This window comes from Haliaeetus leucocephalus, unplaced genomic scaffold (genome assembly GCF_000737465.1).
Source record: "Haliaeetus leucocephalus isolate CR32 unplaced genomic scaffold, Haliaeetus_leucocephalus-4.0 Scaffold195, whole genome shotgun sequence".
NCBI classification, from domain to species: domain Eukaryota; kingdom Metazoa; phylum Chordata; class Aves; order Accipitriformes; family Accipitridae; genus Haliaeetus; species Haliaeetus leucocephalus.
In genome coordinates this window covers 274,867-297,045 of record NW_010972631.1, presented here as the reverse complement: position 1 = coordinate 297,045, position 22,179 = coordinate 274,867, and positions in this window count along the sequence as shown.

Genomic DNA, 22,179 nt, shown 5'->3' with positions numbered 1-22,179 from the left:
AGCTGGACCCCTCCAAAGCAAAGAAAAGACCTGACTGCCCTGTTCCTGGGCGGGTACAGGGACCAGCTGGCTGTCGCACACAGTGGGGCTAGCTCCTGCTGCCACCTCCTCCAGCTACTCTTTCAGAAAGGGTCATAGTTAAAAGAATGGATGGAGACACCAGCCTGTAGGAAAGAGTTCAGATCCTGAATCTCAAAAATTTCATCTTGAAAGTTTGAGGGCTAGAATGGAAGACCATATCCTTTTCCCTGTCCTTCATTTGATGCTGATTGTGTGTGAATGGGCCTTAGCACACTAGCTTTTTTGATCCTTTTCTGATTCTCCCATGTCTAACAGGATTTTTTTCTCCATATCAGTGGCCCAGAAAGCAGGGTTAAATTTTGACACACTCTCCTCTGTGTCCATGGACTATGTAGGCACTTTTACTTTCTCCCCTTTCCGGGCTGCCATAGATTTAAGCAACATGCAGTCACTGCAGTAAGCTTCACAACAAAAAGCTGACGCGAGAGATTTCTGAAAAGGACACAGATGTGTAAGCGTTTGTTTGCGCTTTTGCCTGTGCAAGGCACTAAGGGTAGTGGCTGCTGCTTTGTGGTGGGTGATGGGGAAAGGAATTGCATGTAGACATTCAGGATGCCATTTTAGCTTGATCATACAGGATGAGGCAGAAACACTTGGGTCGGGTTTTTTTTTGCCTGGCAGACTGATAAAGCCACAGATTCTCTGTTTTAGAGAAAGGTGCTGTAATTGTGTACTAGAGGCTGACATGAAAAAAAAGGGGTCACGCTTTGGTACATTGAAGGGTGGTTCTGGCAGTTAAATCCTCACACACTCTAGCAAGTTTTCCTTGGAGGCAAATACATGAAAAATGACCTCAAGGGCTCCTCTTCTATTCCCTGTAACAAAATAACATATCCATAAGAATCTGATCTTTTCAAGGATATTTTATACCATTAACTTTATTGCTTTAAACATTTCTGAAAAAACTTCTGGTTCCAGTGTACGTCCCTTTTACATATAACAAAGAATGGACTGTACAATATACAGACAGTTTGGTCCTCTCTCTGCCCCCATTTGGGGACCCACCAGACAAGAATCTATTCTCTGATTCTTTCACTTTCCACTTTCGTAGGCATTCAGTGGAACATGGATATCTATTCTAGCAGGCATCAGCAAATATTATTTTTCTCTGTCAGGTATAGGTCAGTCCTTTTACTTTTTTTTATTGACCTGTATTTTTTCTAGTAGTGGGAGCTTTATTTTTCTTGGAAAAGTGCCTCAAATAAATGTGGATATTATGTCTTATATTTGCCAGCCCTTCCAATACAGTATCAGCTGTGAATTGTATTCAGTTGGTGCCGTCTTAATGGCCATCAACAGAGCCATTAAGTAAGATTAGACTTAACATGAAATTATGAAAACTTTGGATTCAGAAATAATATGACCCTCTTTCTTACAGGTTTATTTCTTAGCGATGGCTGAAAAAAGAACAGCATCAGGAAATAGTACTTCAGGTAAAAGAAGGCAGGACGATATTGAATAACTATGCATTTCTATTGTTCCTGTTATTTAAAGAAAAGAACACAGTTTTCCTGTTTGCAGTGCCACAATAGCAGAAACAACACAGAGCAGATTAGTAACCATGTATAATAGGACTGCTTTGCTATTAAAGAGTTTTGGGACACTGAGTCTGCAATGTCACAGAAGCCCATAGATGGTTAAGATCACGTGGTTATAAATGGCTGAGTGTTTGGCTTGATTTTACTTTTTACAATATATAGATGTAAATATGAAAAGTGCCTCTCTCTGCTAATACAGATTTCTTGCAGAGGCAGTGCTGTGATTTTTTAAAAAATACTTCCATGTAATATATAAGAAGGTGATAAAGACTAGCATCTCTCCTCTGTGAAAGATAAAGATGATCATTTTTCCAGTGCAATTTACATTTTTGCACTTTTTAAAAGGGAAAACGGGGCTTTCAAAAGGACTTGGTATTGCCCCAGCCTCACTGAAACCCATAAGATTTTTACTGATGATGTCAATCAAATAAATCCTAAGTTAGGTGAGTGCTTTAGATATTCATATTTCATACCTTTTCTGTGTGTGGCAGATGTCTTAATTAAATATATGGATACTTCCTATACATCTCCTGCATCCTTTCAAAAAGGCTAAGAGGATCAGAAAACAAAATTTAACTTATAAACTAATTTGTATTCAATCAATTAAATTAAGACCAACAGCTAAAAAGGAAGGGAAACCAGGTGATGGTGACAAGGTCCTCAAAGATCAGCAGGACAATTTCTCCCAGTCTTTTCACAGGTGGTGGCTGGGATGTGAGATCATTCTTCCTTCCACAGAAACCCAGTGAGTGTTCACTGATTATTTCTCAAGGAATGGGGAGTATTTGCACACAGGTAAGAGTTATCTCTACCACAAATCTAGTCACAAAACTGAATATGAAACATCTGGTTAGGTCACTTAATCTGTGTACCTCCAGATGCAGGCTGCTTCTTTTTGGCCAGGTCTGCCCTATGGCATCTAAGAGCAGGAGGAGACCCCTGTGTACATCATGCCTTGGGTTTTATGAGGGAGAAACGTAGCTGACAGGCTAAAGGCAAACAGTGGTGATTGCCAATATATTCCCCTATCTGGGTTACAGAGATGGCAGAACTAGAGTGCATGTAAATGTATAGAGCTTTTTAGGACATTTCTGAGTTATTTTTAGTTAAATAAGCTGAAATTCTGCCCATTTTCAATAAGAATAGAAGCTGTCCTGCTGGAAACCAGATTCTGCATTTGATTTCCATTACTGTTTCATCTGCTAGCCTTAATTTTTGTGTGATTACATGTGACAGCACTGGGGCTGAGGAGAAAAGAATGAGAGTATATAACGAGGAGAATGAAGACTTGGAGGCAGCCTCCCTTTATAAAAAAAAATCTGGACTTGTAGAAATTCTGCAGTTTCTTCCATTTATGATGTGAAGCCTCTAACCTTTTCTCATCAGGAGGACAATTTTTGAGAAACTTCATCTAAGTGAAGTGTGATTTATCGGTAAAGTATATATTTCAGAAGGGGATTGCTCTCTAGAAAAGCTCCTCAGGGACTCCAGAGTAGTGTCATCTAACAGGACACATCCATACCTTCCTTGTGCCTCTTAAAGCTTTCACTGATCTCAGGTAAGTCAGTTTTCCCCCAGCCTCTTGGTAACCTTAGACGCTTTGAAAATGGCAGTATTTTTGTATTGACTATATCCTGCTATTCCCCTCTCTTGTGTAGTCCCCAATAGTGCCTTCATTTGAAAAGGTGCTGATGTGACAATGCATAGACTTCTAGGAAAAAAATTAACTGTTCTTATTGACTGCTCTCCCAGCAGCCCAGGTGCACATAGCTTATAACATTTATTTACAGTGGCATTTCTTTTTTAACTGGGTTAATTCCTTGTGATTGATTAGCACTTTTTAGCAGTAAAATAAGGTGACCATATGCCCAGCTTTCTTCTTGATCATCATTGTTGTCTTCTCTTCCTTTTTTCTAGGGCAGTTTTAATTCAGCTGAATTTGCTTTTTCCCCATTTATTACTGATAGACTGCTTTCAGTGTGCTGACTGTAAAAATTCTTTTGGAAAGCTGCCTGGTTTCTCTCTAGAGTCTGATGTAAAATCTTCAAAATAAGATTAAGAGTTGTTTGTTCATTTATTTATTTATAAACAGTGTCTTCAAGAAGGGGAGGTGGGTCTGTTATCACATAGACCCTGAATTTCTAGTTCAAGTCTTCTAAAGATGCAGGCTCATTGCATCTTTTATTCAATAGTAACAGAATTTTCTCATTAGTTCTAGAGGGATCATCTGCTAGAGAGTACAAGAATCAGCAAAGCTACAGTCAGTTAATGTTTTTCATTGATGGTCTTATAAATTGATTATTGATTTTATATTTCATGAAGAAATGCCAAATAATCTGGAAAAGTGAGGATGCTCTGTGGATTATCTGTCATCACAAGGGTTGGAAGTGCTGTGGAAAAGTACTCTGGAGCAAGTGTAAGAAATACTTCCTGATTAACTGTTGCTGTCTACCATTCATCTACAGTCAAACTCAGCAAATATATCTCGTGAAAGTCTTCAAATGTTTGATCTCAATCTCATTATAGTTAATAAAAGCTTTTCCTGATAGCTGCAAAAAAAGGACTGAGGTTTGAAGCTGTGTTACTCTGAGGTAGAATGAAATCCTATTCTTGATTCAGACCTCCAAAATGTAGCTGATGAGGGTTTGCAAGGCCATCCATAGTTATCAGGTGTTTAGCTTTCCACTTAGAAGTCTTAGAATTGTGTGTCAATGTGAATAAGTGATGCCCTGATGTCTCTCTGAGGCAGGGAAAGAATATTCCTCAGGGATGCTACTCATATTTTGGGGCATGACTGGGCAGGATTCAGTCTGAGTCACTGATATTTCAGCAACTGCATTTAGGCATCTGAACATGATCAGCGGTCAGAAATAAAATGTTGATCTCCTCACTCCTAGTTATATCTTGGTTAAAACACCAAGTCTTGTGTGATGTTTATTACCTTCTTCCTTTTTTGTAGACTCCAAAGTACATGATATTACAAGTATAGTCTGCTTTAAAAGATTAAACCAAATAATTTTAGCTTTAAGTTACTGATATTTGCTTCACCTTCATCTCCAGTATAATGAAAGGACTGTATGGTACAGGAATAGATTGCCATAATGGAGAGGTTTACATGTTTTAAAGCAGCCTTGCAAATCTTTTAGAATTGCTGGAGAAAATGAAATACACAGCTAATATATGGGCCTAATCCAGTGGCTGCAGCAATCAGTGGGCATGCTGGCAACACACTTTTGACCAGAGGGAAAGTTCTGCCTAAGAAAACTATAAAACCAAATAAGCAAAACTCTGGAAATGCTTCTGAGAATTGCAAGAAACAAACATAAAATGTAGCATATTAAAAGTGAAGCTAGAAGCAGTGCAAGCTCATTGGTTTTATTTGTAAAAGTAAGGTGGAAAATAAATAACTACTGAGGATGGGTAGTGCAATTCTGAGCTCCAAATTAGGCCTGTCAAAGAACTGTTTTCTGAAATTTTTGAAAAGATGATGATGATTTGTTGAAAGTAAATTTTTAAAGAAAACTGACAAATCCAAATGTTATATCAGTGGAAAAATATTTAAAAGATCAAAATATCACATTTCCTTTAGGCAGTTTTGCAAGGTGTCTGGCCTTTCAATTTTTTTGTCATTCAAAATATGAGCAAATGTAAACAACCAAACTCAAATGGAATAATTTTGAAGCAGTTGAAAGGAAGATTCTTGCTGCGTCCCAAACCCCATTTTTGACTCTCAAACATACATGCAGTTTTGAGTTTTGAGACTAAGTCTGACTAAAAAATTTGCAGTGTCTTGAAGATTCTGATAAGTGAAAAAAAAATGTTTTCAGTCCTGCTTAAAACAACACTATGTGGGCTATTTGTGTGCTAAATATATATTACCTTAATCCTAGTTGACAAAATGAAACTGTTCCATTTGTTTTATTTAGACTGTGATATTTATCAAAAAAGGTGATAAAGACAAGGTTATAAAACTTGAATAGAAGTACATGTTTTACACTAACTGTTATTGAGTCTCAAAGAAGTAATGATATCTTTATTTATTGTAATGTCTGGGAGAGAATGAAAGATTTTACAATTATTTTGACCATCACACTTAATTGAAATGAGAATGTGTAAATTTTCTGTAAAACAGATGGAGGTACTATAATATAGTTGCAATTTTGTCTGTGTTAATTCCTCTTTATAAGCCTGAATCTCCACCTCATTACCTAACATTAATGAATTCATGCCACACAAGGTTCAGCTAAGGGAAACAATAAAGAAATAAATGCACAAACTAAAGCAGCAATGAAATTATCATCTGAAGAAAAAACTTACATGATTCACCATGTCAGCAAAGGTACAGGAATAATTGGTTATATGGATCACTGCTCCTGCTGTGATGTATCAGAAATCACTGGATCAGTCTCATACACACACATCCCTGGAGTGAGCGTGACTAGGAGAACAATTGCTTTCCTGCAAAAAACCCCCTGAGAACATTTGTCTCCATCCACTGGCAGTTTCATAAATAATGTCATGTCTTCAAAATACATGGATTAAAATCTTTCATTTTAGACTACATTCAGCTATTCTGTTACTGTACCAAATCTCTGCAATTCTGTTAACTTTAGTAACGCAGGCCGTAGTTATGGTGGATACTAAAAAATGAAAACACTGCAAATACAAAAAGAGGGTGAGAAACATTATACGTGGGTGGGACTGACCTTGGAGATGACTGTCTTTTCTTTTGATTTCACTGATACCAGTAACCTCCTGATTCAGGCACCAGGCTATGTACTGTAGTTAGAAGGATAAATCCAGACTTGGCCTTCTTAACTTAGATGCTAAATGTGAAGGCTGTAAATATGAACTGACATCCCAAGCCCACTGGAATGCATCTGGGTTTGCATGTGGGAATATGCTGCTTTAGCTCCTAAAGAAAACTGGAGCTGAGAATGACCCTTCAAGTGTTGCTCATCATCAGTGCACAACATCACAGACAAATATTCCTTCCTTCACCAGAACCATCACCTTCTACTTTACAGGGCATGCTCAAAACCACTGGGCTGACAGAGGCCTCTTTGGTCTTCTGAAGTTACAAGATTTGCATTGGGAATGCTTAACTGTAATTTGCTCTTACAAATCTTGGGTCTATTAGAAACTGGAGTTGAAAAGATGGTTCTACGTGCCTGCAAATAGAAAAAGAAATAGCTCAGAACAAGCAGAAGGAGTTAGTTTTCACTAAAAGTCAGGGTGAGTTGCTCACTCCATTTCACAACTCTCCCATGAACTGGAAGAAACAGTTTTTGTTTATAAGTAATGTGAGAAAGGACGGTGAGTGCTTTTTTACAATAGCCATTAAGTCAAAGAAGCAGAAGGTAGTCAAATCACTAATACTCATGAATTTTTTGAAAGACCAGTGACTGACTTATTAGTAAGTTATGTGGCACTTGCATGAGTTTGTGTTAGACTTTTCTTACCAGAGGTGTAGAATGACATTACAAATACTAGCTGAGACTGTGATTTACACTTTTGTTACACTCCTCTCTGCCTATGTCCCACTGGGATCCCCATTCTAGTGAGCGTGTAATGTAAAAATGTCAATCAGCTAAACACATTTTAATTTTAACACTGTTCCTTCCAGGTTCCATAGATATCTATAGATTCAAAAGGTCATGGAAGGGTTGTTTTACATGTAAATTACACTTCTACTGGCCATTTTAACAGAATTTTTAAAATAGCTGTAATAGGCTTGTGATGAGGGGTACAGAGAAACCTAAAGGATTTTCTTAGTCTTCGTTTGCACTTTGTTTTATTTTGTGTAAAAGACTGTAATGCAAGTATTGCATACCATCTAAGTGATAGTAAAGACTGGCAGTAAAAGCCATTGCAGTATTTAAAAACTGCCAATTAGTTCAACAAGTGATGTTTGTTTTGTTTTTAACAAGCATGTGATAAACAAGGGAGTAACGAAAGAGGTTCATGAGATAGAAAATAAGAGCTAAAATGAATGATCAGTCAAGTCTGTCAAAACTTTATGTAGTATGTTTCTCTTTTGCTGCTGTTATTTATGTTCCAATTCAGAAATAAAGGGGATTTCTCTCTCTCCCTCCCTCTCTCTTTCTCTCCCTGCCCCGCCAAGCTAGAGCAGAACATACAGATTGTTATATTGCCCTGTGTTTAACAGCTGCACAGAAAACCCAAGAGTTGATTTTTATGATATATCATTAATTTTAATGTAGAAAGCATCTTTATCTCTCTAGCAGTAAAGTCACCTTTTTTTTGCCACATTCACTCAGGTCTGTGTCAGTTATTTCATACAAAGGTCAGGATGCATTTTAAATTAATTGCTATCATGCACAGATACCAGAGATAGTACAGTAGTCCCATGATCTTATAAGGTGGGCACACTAGCATGTCATATACCAATGTGTTTTTAGAGAGGAGTGGCTGCCTTTTAGTTCCACAATCGTATCTTTTTCTGATTTACATTCAGCTCTTGTACACACTTTCTGCAGAAGCACTACATAATTTAGTGTAGGGAAGAAAACACCAGGCTAGCTCTACATACGGTAAAAATCTGGTTGGTGTGTGTTATTTTTTCTCTGCCTAGAAGAGGATAGGGAGGCAGAGGGGATGAGAGAGGAACATGATTATGTCTTGCCATTCATTTGATTTTTCTCATCATGAATATGTTCTTTCCTTATGACCCCTGCAAAATGGCATTACCATTAGATGGTAAGTGAACAGACCTCTCTAAAAATATAACACTTTAACAAATTGTTTAGCAATGACTGCATGCAGCCATCAGGCAAAAACACTGACAAGGATGACAGAATTTCAATGCAGAATGTGAAAGTATTAAAATAATCTGAGGATTGACTGGAAAAGAAAAGCCTGATTAAATTTTCTTGATAGCTTCTGAGGCAGAAAAGAAACCAGACATCACTGTGTCTATATTTATTACTGGAACCTCTGTTCATTCTTCCTGGCTACTGTAATAGAGGGGGGATATTGTCTTCTCTTGGGAACTGAGAGGCTCAGCCTGGAAGATATTGTCACTGTTTTGCTATTGAGTCTGTATTTCTGTTTTTAAGAGAGAATGGGAAAAGCGTTCTCAACCTTTGCCTTAAACTAAAAATAAACCTACTAACTATTTTCCCCCTCTTTACAGGGATTAGAAGCACTGAAATACCATAAAAGAGGCAGTTTTTAACATTCTGAAGTTCAGGCCAAACAGTGTTAAGGGAGATCAAGGGGTGTCTAAACCTGATTCCTAGAAGAAAAAGTAGTAGAAGCATTCAGATAAGCATCCACGTTATCTTTTTTATTTTAACTAGAACAAGCTTTTTAAGGTTCACTCATCACTAATTCCCATCAAATATAGTTTAACAGCCATCTCAAACTTTGTCTGCTAATATCTGATGTTTTTTCCTTTCATTTTTATGGTTTCACCAAACCTTTGACACTAGCCAAAACTGGATGAATAGAGGATGGATGAGATGTAAAATCTTACATTTCAGCTTTAAAAAGTTTTTATGGAAGGTGATAGTAAAGGAAATGGGAAAACCAGGAAATTATCTAGATAACTGCTAGAATATCTGTTAAATGGAGACAAAATAAAAAAAAATAATCTTGTTTTCTGTGGAATAAAACTTAAATTGAAAACTAAGCTGCATATGGTAGGACTCCATTGTCTTACCTTTAGGTGTGTACACTGTGGATGATTAACTTGATGCTCTCCATCTAGTGCATATTAGATATCTACTTGTAACTTTTACAAGTCTTTAAGTATAAAGCTTTACTAGTCTTAAGTGTAAGAAAGACTGTTACTAGTCTTAAAGTGTATATGTGCCCTTTACATGACAAAAAGAGCTTGTGGTGACTAGTTGAGACATAGAAGAGACATCACTGTAAACATCTGCATTTGATGAGATTAATCTTTCTTGTGATACCTATTTGCCATGGACCTGTTGTACAAAAAAATTCAGATCTCTCAGGACTTTGTCAGCAGCTGAAAAATGTGCCATTTTATTATCACTGTAGTGGAGACTAAAACCACGTCTATGTTAGCATTTTTGTCATGGCTATACCAGTTAGGGGATATGATGTTTAGTGATATTCTTATACTGACAGAACCAGCAAAATAAGCAACTATATTCACAACTTCAACTTTTATGCATGTGGTCAGCATAAAATGCACTGGCAAAATATCACTTTTGCTGGTAAAAGATGCATCTCTGCTAGGAGGAATTTCCAATTCATTCAGAGGGTCCTTATAACGGAGACAAGAGCTAAGAGATGGAGATGATAATGCTTTCTCTAAAATGTAGTTTGTCATGCTTGTTTTGTCTTGGAGTTGACCACCTTAAAATATTCTGTCTAATGCTGTTTGATTCCTCTTTGCTGAAGGAAAACTAAACAAGAGATATTGACAGATCTGGGAAGCAGTGTGAATGAAATAAACAGAGAAGAATACCCTTCTGGAAAAGTTTTGCAGAAAAGTATTCAATTTATTAACTGCTTCTTAAAAGAAAGCATGTAAGACTAGAAAAAAGTGAAATAGTCCTATGCTTCTTGGAAAAAAAAATCAGAAAGACTTCTGATTTTCCTCTCCTAATACTGAGCTAGTCTCATGTTTTCAAATGTTGCTGTAATTTAATTATGGTAGGACTGAATTTATGGGGTTGCAGGATTTCAAATTTTTAAAATGTAGAAATCCACCAAATTCTGAATAAAGTGAAGAGAGCCAGCTCTGATCTTTTCAGTCAGTATTTGCTATTACCATAAGAAGATGCGTAATGTGCTGTGACTGTTCTCTAATGCTGAGGCCAGTTGCACAGAGTAGTCGCATGTCCACACCTTTAAACTCTCTTACTCTCCAAAACAAATGGCTGCACAAAACCTGCCTGTCGGATGTGGTCTCCAATGCCGGATTTGTGCCTTTAGCTGTGTGTACAGTGCTTGCTGACTTGAGCAACATCATGTCAGGGAACATGTTTAAACAGTATAGCCATTTGTGTACCAGTATCCAGCATGGAGCTCATTACTTTTTACCTGGCATTTTTCAAATAGATATTAGTATCACGAGAAGGGTTTCACATGAAGTGATGTTTCTGGACTCGGAGATCTTGCAAACAGCAATAACGTTAACTCTTTCATACTTGTACAGACAGTAACACTTTAAGAGGTACAGAAAGCTAAGTGCCTAAATGGACAATATACACATCATCTTCCTTATAGTCCCAAGTGTGCATGATTTCAGGGGTTTTTCTTCAAAACATTGGATGTGAGAGAAACTAGGGATAATTGGATATAAATCCCAGCATGTGCTACGAAATCACACAATGGTGTGACACAGGAAGAAAGTTAGCTGAACAAGAGTGTAAAAGCAATTGCAGGTGAATGGCATATCATCTGCTTTCCAGCACTTTGCCAATACACTAAGGCAATGTCACGCCTTTTGGGCACAATGCCATGGAAATTTTAGCAGTTAAAATGATCAGAATTTTCAGTTTCATGTCTCACAAATACACAAAGCCAAATAACTTTTGTACCTATGAAAGAGTAGTTGCATTTTTCTATTGACATAGAAGGAGGACTGCAATATAATGTCTTCTTGTCTTTTCTCCTACAATATCCCTGTGTTTTCTCTGGAAGCCTGAATGATTCTTTCTCTGTATAATTTTTGAGTTCTGGTTGATGATATAATAAGATTTCTTTGCTTTGGTAATATCTTCTGGTGAATAAAGAGTCCGGTATTTCTGAAACAGTTTGTGTATAAGCTCCTTCTACTTTAAGGCCAGTATTGGGTTACTGGTCATATGGTTTTTTTTAGGTGAAAACACCATGTGACAGTGGATTAAATACAGCTTGTGAAAATCAGAGGTAGTTCTGGATATCTCTGTGGATGGCTGACATTTGAGCACTGGGAGAAACATCTAGGGGCAGAAGATCAGGATATAGATACTGGCATATAAACTGTAGAGACTCATTAAGACACAGGGGAAATGGAAGAGGTGATGAACAAACAGGTTTCATACTAGAAAATGAGTAAGGGGAGGAGAAGGTGAACTGCTTAACATAACTATCCAAGGTCAAAATGGAAGATCTGAGATGGAAAGAAGCTGTTGTTTGAATGACAAGCCATAATTTAGAGGAGAAGGATCACTGACAACCTTGGAGAATGTGCAAGAGTGCTGGGAAAGGAGAAGGGTGAGAAATCAAAGTCAGGGGTAGTACAGATACACACATTTCTTATGCTACTAAATAGAGATTGACAGAGCTTCAGACTTCACTGTGTGCATCACACCTGTCAAATGTGCATGAAAATGCTAAACTACAGACAGGACAATTAATTCCCTCACTGGGGTTTGAGAGAGTATGTATGAGCTTCTTGGGGATATGGGAATGGAAGCAAATAGCACTATATTCAACACCCACACACCCCAAAGCCCAAGTTAGTGCTTAAAATCTTCCCTTCCTCAAGAAATTAAGGGCAGGTGTGAGTCTGCATTTGGATCCCCTTACAGCAGTATCTATCAGGGAGAGGTCAATGACATGTGTAACTACCTGCTGGCCACTTATTCCTCCATCCAACGAGGCTCTGCTTTTCCTATAAACTCACAGCTCGGAGGGGTACAGTTGATTGGCTTTCCTTCTGTTCAGTTCCTCTTCTTTGATTTACAGCAGTCTCCCACACCCTTTTCATAGGTCCTTCACTAACTTCACTGATAAGGCATTTCTCTGTGTCCAATTAGTAAGGCTAGTGTATCAGGCTGGAACTAGATAATTAAAAGAATGAAAAGAGGCAGAGTGACCTTGGTTTGCAAACCTCCATGGGCAATTTATAAAACTTTAAAGATTTCAAGAAAATGTATTAATGTTATTATTTTATCTCTTGTTCATCAGAAACAGGGCAATTGTTCTTATATAACTTCAAGGCCCTTCTAAAATCAAGAAAAAGGTGCATTTCTTTTTTGTTTTAAACTGTCCTTTTGATAATTGTACATTTCTAGGACAAAAATGCACCTTTCAAGTTCCCAAATGAGAGGTTGACTTGACTGTATTTTATTTAAAGGCATATTATTTGTTTTGAAAGGACAGCAGGTATTAAGTCTTGCCTGTTGGCCAAAACATTGTGAGTGGCACCATTCTTATGGTAAAACCACAGCAATGGAAACACAAAAAGCAGGAAATGCCATTCTTCATTTTATCTTGCCTGCTCTCACAGATTTCCTTTAGAAGGAGCAAGAAAGTGCTCCCTGGAGTAAGAGAAATGTTGTGGTACAGCACATATTTGGCTCTTCTATTTATGTAATTTAAATAATGGGGTATTTGTGCATTTAGCAAAGAACAAAGGTCTGATTATACAAGATACCGAAAAGTAATGGGGGAGGTGTAACTTTTAGGCTGGAAATTCCTCTTACCTAGCTGTAACCACCTAAAAGACAGAGAGATGCATTTCAGTTATTTAGGCTTCAGTGATAGTTGGAAGAGGGAGATAGGCAGAGCTATCTTAGCCAAGGGCTCATAGCAAAAAGAGACGTTGGGGAAAGACTCTCTAGATGTGCCCTTCTCTCTGCCTGGCTGCTTGTCTCTCTTTTGATTATAAATGTAGCCCAGATGGCTAGCTTAGACTAGATGCTTAATTTTTATTTTGTTTTCTAAAGTTAAGGAAGATAAAATCCACCAGAAAACTAGGCTGGTATACCACTGTGTTTGCATACAAGTTTAAAGAGATATTTTGATTAATGGAGTGTCAGTAAACTATCTTATAGCCGTAAGTTTGAGCTTTTGTAACTTATTTTTAAAAAATAAGCACATAACTAATAAGAGTAATCTCTTGTTACCAGATGTGTAGGTCAACAGATGTCAAAGAAGGAAGGAAAATATTTATTGCCGAAGACACGTCCTTGACTTTTAGATGCCTTGAGTTTTCAGTAGTATTGGATTATTTAGTCTCTGCTTGTGTGTCCATTTGATTCCAGGTATCATGTTGTGCTCTATTTGCTGGGCTAATTTATTTTGCTTTTCTCTGTGTATGTCTCTCTCCTCTGCGTGTGTGAGTTTTCATGTGTGTGTATTCATGGGATGAAGTCTGCTCAAAAAACTACATCTAGCTATATGGGCTGAAAAGAGATAAGTGTAAACTTAAATATTTCTTTTCTCAAAAAACAACTGAAAGACCAGTATCTGGGTCTCTACTCAGGAACTGACCATTACATGAAGGTGTTCCTATTTCAGCTGCAGAGGAATGGAATTTATCCACTTCCAGATAAAACACTTAACTCAAAAGTTTAAATACTTTTATGCTCTTAATTCCTAATAAAGGCCCCTGAAAATAGATAGGGTGCTAAAATGTGATTCCAAAAATCAGCATTAAAATATTCCTGGCTCTACTTAGATGTCCGCTTATGTATATATAGAGAGACTGAGGCCAAAAGATTTTTCAAGAAGCTTTTCTCGAAATATTTCAACAAATAACCCTGTCATCATTAAAATGGTAAGTTTCACTGCACAGAAATAAGAAGCATTTTCAGTCATGTGTCTTACCTCTGGGGTTTTGTTTTCTCCCTGTCTGATGTGCTTTTTCACATTTGCTTACTTCCAAGACATACTCCAAAGCTTGGACAGCAGGGTTTTGTTATGGTGTGCAGGCATTGTGTGCATCCCAGATTTTTAGCACCAAGCATTACTCTGCTACTAGACGAAAGTAACAGCTGATTTCTTACAAACAATGAAGTATCAACATTTTATTGGTAGGCACTGTTTAAGGCTCCACTTAAAACATAATGGCAGACATAAAAGTGTGCCCTTAAAACCACTGCTGCTCTTAAATCTTCCCTACAGCTTTCAAATTTCCTTCCCTGTAGGTTAGCACTTTTTCTTTTACTGTTACACTCTCTCTGCGCAGTTTTTGCTGGTTTTAAAATAAACCTTCCAACTTACAATCTGTCTATTATTGGCACTCAATTATTAAACCCCTTCACAATTAAATCATTCCAGTGTCTTGAGAATGTATTAGCTAGGAATTAACTCTTTGGTCACACATTTGCTATCTATGCTACAGTCCCCAGAGATTTTCTTCGTGATCTTGTTACTCCATGATGCTAATTGGTGCCAGTGGAGGACACTTAAATGCCAAGCTATTTTCAGTTGATCTACAGCTATTTCACTAATGAACTTGTACCATAAGCAGAATTAAGCTAGAGGTCTGTCTGAAATGTATGTATTTGGATTTTTCACAAATGCTTCTGTTGAATTGGCAAAAGGGTACACTTACTCATAAAATGCATGAACAAATTTCAGCTGGCCAATCAACATCTGTTATAGAGATAAATGTGAGCCAAAGTTTCGTGTTCTAACACTCAGTATTTGGCCCAGAAAGGATGATTATTTAAACTTTTCATGGCTGGGTCCCAAATACAGTCTCAGAGCCAGCTAACCTAGCTACCAGAAAGGTGGGCCATATTCCATATCCTGCTGGAAGGATACTTGTTAAAAGCTTGGTTTCCTTTTAGTTCTAGCTTTCAGTTCTTTGGAATTTTTTTAAACCTGAATTCTCATTTGCAGTATAGTAGCACTTTGAAGAGTTAATAAATGGAATTGTGGCTATTACAAATTCTGTTTAACTGAATATGCAAGTAGTCAGATTCTTTGCTGACGTTTGGGTATAGCTCTTTGTAGAAGCTATGCATATGAAAAGTTTGATAATAAAAAATTCTGACAAAAAGTATGGTTTGAATAAATAAAAATTTTTCAGGGGAGATATTGATTTCAACATTCATATTCAAAATATTAACATTTCAGAAGAAAAGCTCAAAGCTGATAAAATGTCTTTTTCAGTACTTTTCCTTTTGTGACAATTTTAAAACTTTCCAATTTCATGACAAAGGCCTATATCAAAATAATGGCATTTTCTGAGGATACGGATTCAATGTTCTGAGCTGCTCCTCTATAAACTTTTTCATTTCCTGAGCCTCTCATATTAGAACAATAGGTTAGATGATGAGCTGCTTTTTCCTGAACAAACCAAGAAAGAAAAACATTTCCTTTGGGAGACACTGCACTGCCTGCAGTACTCTGTCCTGCAGACTGCATTAAATTATCTTTGAAGGTTATCAGTAATATTCTGCTGAATAGCAAGAGGTGTCACTGTTGAGCAATAAAAGACTTCCCCTTCGCTGAGTGAGCTGTCCTTGTAAGGTTTTAATTTTAGCTTTTTTTCTTGTAGCTGTAGAAAATGGTCTCCAACCCAACTGTTTATTAAGGCTGAAACAACTTCACTTACTGCTGAAAGCACCCATAGAACACAATAAACAAATCATCCTTGTTACAGTGGTCCAGGGGTTAAAAACCTCTGAGGTCTTGCTTTATTCTAACTTCAACATTAATGCCATATTAAAAAGGGTCAATGTGTATCTTGTACACGGAAGTATGGATGGAGATATTCTTACTGAGCCGAACAAACACATAGATCTGACCTTCTAAGAACTCTGAAATTGTGTGTTTCGGGAAAAGCAGGGTTTGAAGGAGGACACAAAGGAAGTGGGGATTGTAATCCAACCTCAGGGATGCTAGAAGCCCTGTCCCTGCCGTAGGTTAGATCCTGAACATCATGACATTTTAGTGTAACTTTGCCATCATTGGCCATTACAGACAGATTTCCTTTCTGTCACTTCTCATTTTTAAAGATAAGGAAACTTCTCCCATATTCATCATTGTGCCAACCCTTAGGTCCCACAAGATCTGTTTTTTTCTCATGTTATCATCTTAAATTTTCTGCACAGAAGCAGATGATGGGAGAAAGTGGAATTTGACTCATGAAGTGTATTCCTCCTTCATTTCCTGACCTGAAAAAAGAGAAATCTCTGCCCTTAGGTTTCCCACAGGAGAAATTCACCAGAACAGGAACCCTAGGATTTCAGGGCCAAAACCATTTTCAAATGCAGATGGAATAGTCAGTGTTACAGTCCTCAACCAGTCTGAATGGATGTTTCTTTGATTACTGTCATCTTGGTGCAAATTCCAATGTAGCTGCTGAACACTTCCTTGTACTTTGTTTACTTTAGGCTTAATGTTTTTTAAAGCTTTCATGTTACAGATAGCATCTCTTTTATCTGCCATAGTGTAAATATAAAGTTTCTCATTGTTAAATTCAAATTCATGTTCCTTTTTGAAGGGTTTCATTGAAGACTTTCTTAGCTTGAGGTTATTCTATACCAAGTAGCATATGTAGAAGCTTAAACAGGATAGAATCATTATTATTAATCTATTAAAATCAGCTTCTGAGTGTTCCATCCTTGCTCCCTTTAGACTGACATGGAAACAAAATGAAGTATGTTTATGTGAAAGTATATTGAACCATTGATGTAAGAAAATTTTATCTTGATAGAGTATCTTCAAAGGGAAGGAAATCTTCCTCATGGGAAAAAAAAGTAAAAGCTTTTTTCCTTTTAATATAGTTATGAGGAAGGACAGAGGTCAAAAGTTTTTCCTTATGTGTATACAGTTATGGAGCCACAAGTCTCTCACTAAAATGGAAGGTTAGAGCAGAAAGTCTGTGATGAAAGTGCAGAGTTTGCTTTCAAATGTTTGTCATCTTTTTGACATAGTACTTTGTGTCCAACTGAAGAGCTAAATAAGCCTAGAAATACTCAAAAAACGTTCAGCCACAGATAAAGGCATACATATCTCCCTGTGAGGAAAAGCTTAGTCCTATTGATCTAGCGAGGTCTGGTCAAACTATGAGATGAATACTCTTAGAGCTAAAGGGTAACTCTGTGTGAGGGAGCATTTTGACCCCTTTGTGGCTTTGTGGCCCCTGGTATGGCGGGGGATTTCGTGGTACACTGACCCTGGAGCCTGAAAAAACGCTGGCAGAGGGAGCAGGGGGGCAAACAGCCAGCATTTCATGGCATTGCTGCCCAGTTTTATGAAGGGAGGTGGTCGGACTATTTCCATAAAAACGTTTCAATTCTGGTTTAGTTCTAACAAAGTTCAGCCTCTGGACTTTTTGTGCATGTAAGAGGCAAATGGCAGGGGATTTTCAGGATTTTTTCTCCCTTCCACCCCAATTACTTATTAAAAATGTCTCTCTCTTCTCACTGGTGAGAGATGCCTTATGAACTCAACCCCTTCAAAGTGTGAGGGGGCTCCCTGGACACCCCTACCACCAGTTTTACGCTAGAACTTTACAGTGAGTTACTTGGATAACACAGGACTTGCACAAGCTCCCCTGTCCATGTGGATTTGGTTCTTTGGTCCTCTCTTGGGAGATAAGGTATTCAGCTACAACTTTCACAACAGTTTCTCTTTTGAGTGTGTAGGCTGATGTGGCCAGCCTGCTTCTGAGCACAGGCAGCCTCAGCTCTCTGTCCTGAACCCAGGGGAGGCTGGTGGCTTTAACCGATTCCTCTGAGCTGGCTCTGTGCGGCTCGGGTCATATGGGTTTTCCTTGCAAAAAAAGGAAGACAACTTACTCAGAGTTTGTCTAGATTTCCTTGAGAAACAGAGACCTTCTCACACTGCAAAACTTGTAAAGTTCAGTAGAGACAGACAAAGCTTTGATACAAGTTTATTAAAAACACTAATTAGATCCCAGGACCATTTCCTATCTCCTTACATACACCTCTGCTTAGCCCTGAGTTTTCAAGTGGTTCAGGACCCTGGGAAGCTTAAAGTGCTGCATCACTGAGGTGCTATTGCCTGCTTTTGGTGCACTTTTATCAATAGAATAGGGTTAATGCACCGATCCTGCTTCTCCCACTGGAGTCTGCATTAATAATAAAGCAAGCATCATTAACATATGTTCAAAAATGTTTGGGAGTATTTAAGCTTCATTTTACATGAAGTAACAGCTCCTCTGAAATCACTACTGAAAGGAGACTGTTGCACCATGCAGGAGTTGATCAAAGGGTAGACTCTGAAAAATAAGCGATCATGTAAGCCAAGATGTTCGTAAAGACAAATTAAATATATAATTCCTGAACACGGAGATCATGCTGAAATGGTCTCGGTTAAAACCAGACTAAACTAGTGGGTATGGATTTAAGTATCTAATTTGAGGAACCCATTTCTGAAAAATCTTTTCTTGGGGTCTTCTTAATATTATGATGGAAAAGGAGATCTTGCATGTGAAAGCAGGTTAAATATTAAATAGAATTAAAACAATTGGCTGCATTCCAATGTATGGATTAATGTCTGTGTTTCACAGTGTTCTGAACTCCAGATCTTCCATGTGAAGTTGGAAACTGAAGAGTGTGGACAGAAAAAAACATAAAAAATGCTCAGTGGGAAGAAATGGTCTGCAAGGAAAGGCCTGAAGACTTCAGTCAGTTTGACTTATTAAAAAGGTGTCGGAGAGGCAACTTGCTTACAATGTTTACTGATAACTTGGAGATATATGAAAAAACTCCCAAGAAAAAGACAAAAACTTGAGATCAAAAGGGCGTACTGTAGAAGACATAATCAATATATGAAAGCTGAGGCCAAATACACAAAGAAAACAAATATATAAAATATTCATAACATTGATAGTAAGCACTGAAACATGCTGCTGAAGGAAATACTAGATTCTCCATGGCCTCATCTCAAGGATGAATGTCTTTCCAGAAAGCATGTCTCAGTCAAGTGTAACTCAGTAAGGGCAAAAGCAAGGGTAGCTGGGTGAAATGTAATGACATATGATCTACAAGATATCCAGCTGTTTATTAGCTTTTATATATACACAAATCTATAATAAATGGTGAAGCAAAGATTTCAGAGATATTCCATTGATTTCAATGGGCCTTCATGAATGAAAGTTAACAAACAAGCTTTATACTCTAATAACAGGACCTTGCTTTATGATTATCTATGGTGCTATGGAAAAATGGCAAGGCTTTTTAAAAGCCCTTAGGAAAGAGAGGATCCTACAGTTAATTAAAATTTGATGTGAGGTAGGGTCTGAATTTACAAAGGTGTTAAGAAAGGCTCCTTAACTGCTACTCTCAAAAGACTGCAAACTTCTAAAAGGTTTGTGAATGTAGGCCAGGAGTATGGAGGCCTACACATTTTGGAAAAGCTCAGCTGTAACATTATACAACTATTCTCTCTTACAGAATATTTTAAAGGAATGTATATCAGAAGTCTTGTGGTGTAGTCCCTTTTTCTGACTCCATGAGCCATTACCCAAGAACTTCATACCACTGAAAGCAATATATGTATACTGCATAACTTGGAAAGTCAAGGAATTTGGCATCTCAACTATAGGTTGCAAGCAGGAGATCTAGTGGTTCCTGGGGAACTCTCATTGCTCCATTGCAGGAGAGGCAGGATGGCCCTGGATGTGCAGCCACACCTGAAGTGACCCAGAGACACTGAAGGTGCACTGCACTGGCACCCCTTCTTCCACTGCCTGGCACAGGACAGCTATGTTCTCTGCTTAGAAATATCGTGAAGGTCAGGAACCAGCATTTGGCTACCTCTGTTATAATTGATCCTAAATTCTCTCCACTAAGCAAAGGAACAAAGAGCATGAGGAATTATTTCTGAAAGTATAAGCATACTTTTTAATAGTGAAAGTTAATCTGGGATGCAGTATGGAGGTATCTATCACTGATAGTGTCAAGATACTAGAAACTTGGCTAATGTGTTCAGTACAGGTTGTAATATGTGGGAGATACCTTACGTATCCTCAGAAATTATTCTCCTTCGTCAAAATAACATACAAACATCAGCCAAGCACAGAAGTAAGAAAGTTCTTTATCTAAGACTGAAAAAGAAATGATTGCTTGAGCATATAACTTATGTCTTAGCATTGGTGCTGGCATAGACGTAGAAAAAATTGTCCTCCCCTGAGTGAAGAAAAATTGGACTTATCTCTGAGAATATCTATTATATATATCTCTTCATTGTGATTCCTTTCTGAAAGTTCAGTAGAAAGTTTGAGTGTGCTTTCTGCCTTTTATTCTTTTTTTTTCCAGTTCAGTAATTTTATTTTCATTTCTTTTTCTTCTAATTAGGAGAGAGATTCTTCTCCTCCCTTCTGCTATGTCTTTGAAAGAACTAAGAGAAGGCCTGTTTATTTCTGTTGTGCTAATCCCTTTTTCATATGGTTGTGCACAATGCCTAAAATGATGAGAGCATCTGCATGTGGTGTCTGAATATATTTATTCTGACAAGCTCTCAAGAGACGAAACATGGAAATTACCATATTCTACTTTCTTATCTGTGATAAGTTTCCAATTCCAACCGTCTTGTGCACCCAGCATCAGCTCTTCATTTCCAATGGTAAAACTTCAATCAGTTATATTTATTTATTTTGTAATGAACAAAAAGTCCTGTTCTTGCTTCCTCAGGGCTCATGTTTGTGGGAAGGGTACAGTCACACAACTGTAGTCTGGGAGGGGTCCCAAGGGCGCCTTGTGTGAAGAGTTGAGCACCTTTTCCTGCCTGGCTGTCTTACTTTAGACACAGGACTAGGAATTAAATACAGTTTTAGCTGAAAGTGAGTTGCCCTGCATTTAGTTTAATTGGAAGAAAGGAGAAGAGAAAATGGGTTGTTTCAAAGGTTGTTCTTGGGAAAAAAAAAATAAATCCAAGCATGAAAGCAGAGCACCCTAGTGGGTTTTATCTTTTTGTACCTTGAACAGAGGCTAAGGGCTCAGCCTTGCAAATTACTGTCTCTTACATGGAAGTTGAAGGTAAGCCAAAGTACCTTGCATTTGCAGCAGGCTGAGCGTGCATGCAATTACTGGTATTGAGTTGCTTTGACAGAATTTACGAAGCTGTAACATGTAAATTTCTCATTCACCACCGTCCTCAAATGCCAGGATGATCTACTTGTTAAGGTGCTCCCAAATGCCTTCAAGAGCTAGTGTAGAAAACTAGCTGGAGTAACCTTCAAGATTATTCCCCCCTTAAAGTCCAGCTAAAAGCTTTGAACTGTAAGTAATCTAAAAACCTTATAGGAAAACTGTCCACTTTCCAGGAGAAAAAATAGCATTGAATAGGTTGAATAGCATTTATGTTTTAATACTTTTCTTTAGTATTACCTGTCAAAGAGAGAACTCTGATTCAAATGTGGGAGGAACAGCCACGCAACTGTATCATAGCATGCACATAATAATACAGGCTCTGGGGCGGTGAGTGTTGGAGTGAAGCTAAGCTATGGATTTGCATTGTAACACAAAGTACTTCCACTTGACAGAAAATAGTAAAGGACTTTTTGATTTACAGCAAAAGGTGGATCTGAGAGTTATCTGTTCTGCGCTAACCTACTTGCTAATTAGTGTGGTCTCCTTGTTTAGAGCAATTCTCTTAAAAATCTTCTCAATGTGATTAACATCACGATTAATAGGTTCTCCATTAGTCTCCACTGTATTCCACTCCTGTTTTACAAGTCAATGCCAGTCATCCAGTATGAGTGGGCAAATATGGGGCCATGGTGTTATCTTTCTTTTTCTTCTCTTCCTTTCTTAGGACATTGTGTATCTGAGCTTTTGCATGGATGATGTAAGGTTTTTGGTTGCCTACAAAGAGTATAATATTGCCATCCCATGACAGACTTGCTATCTATCCACTATGCCAGAGG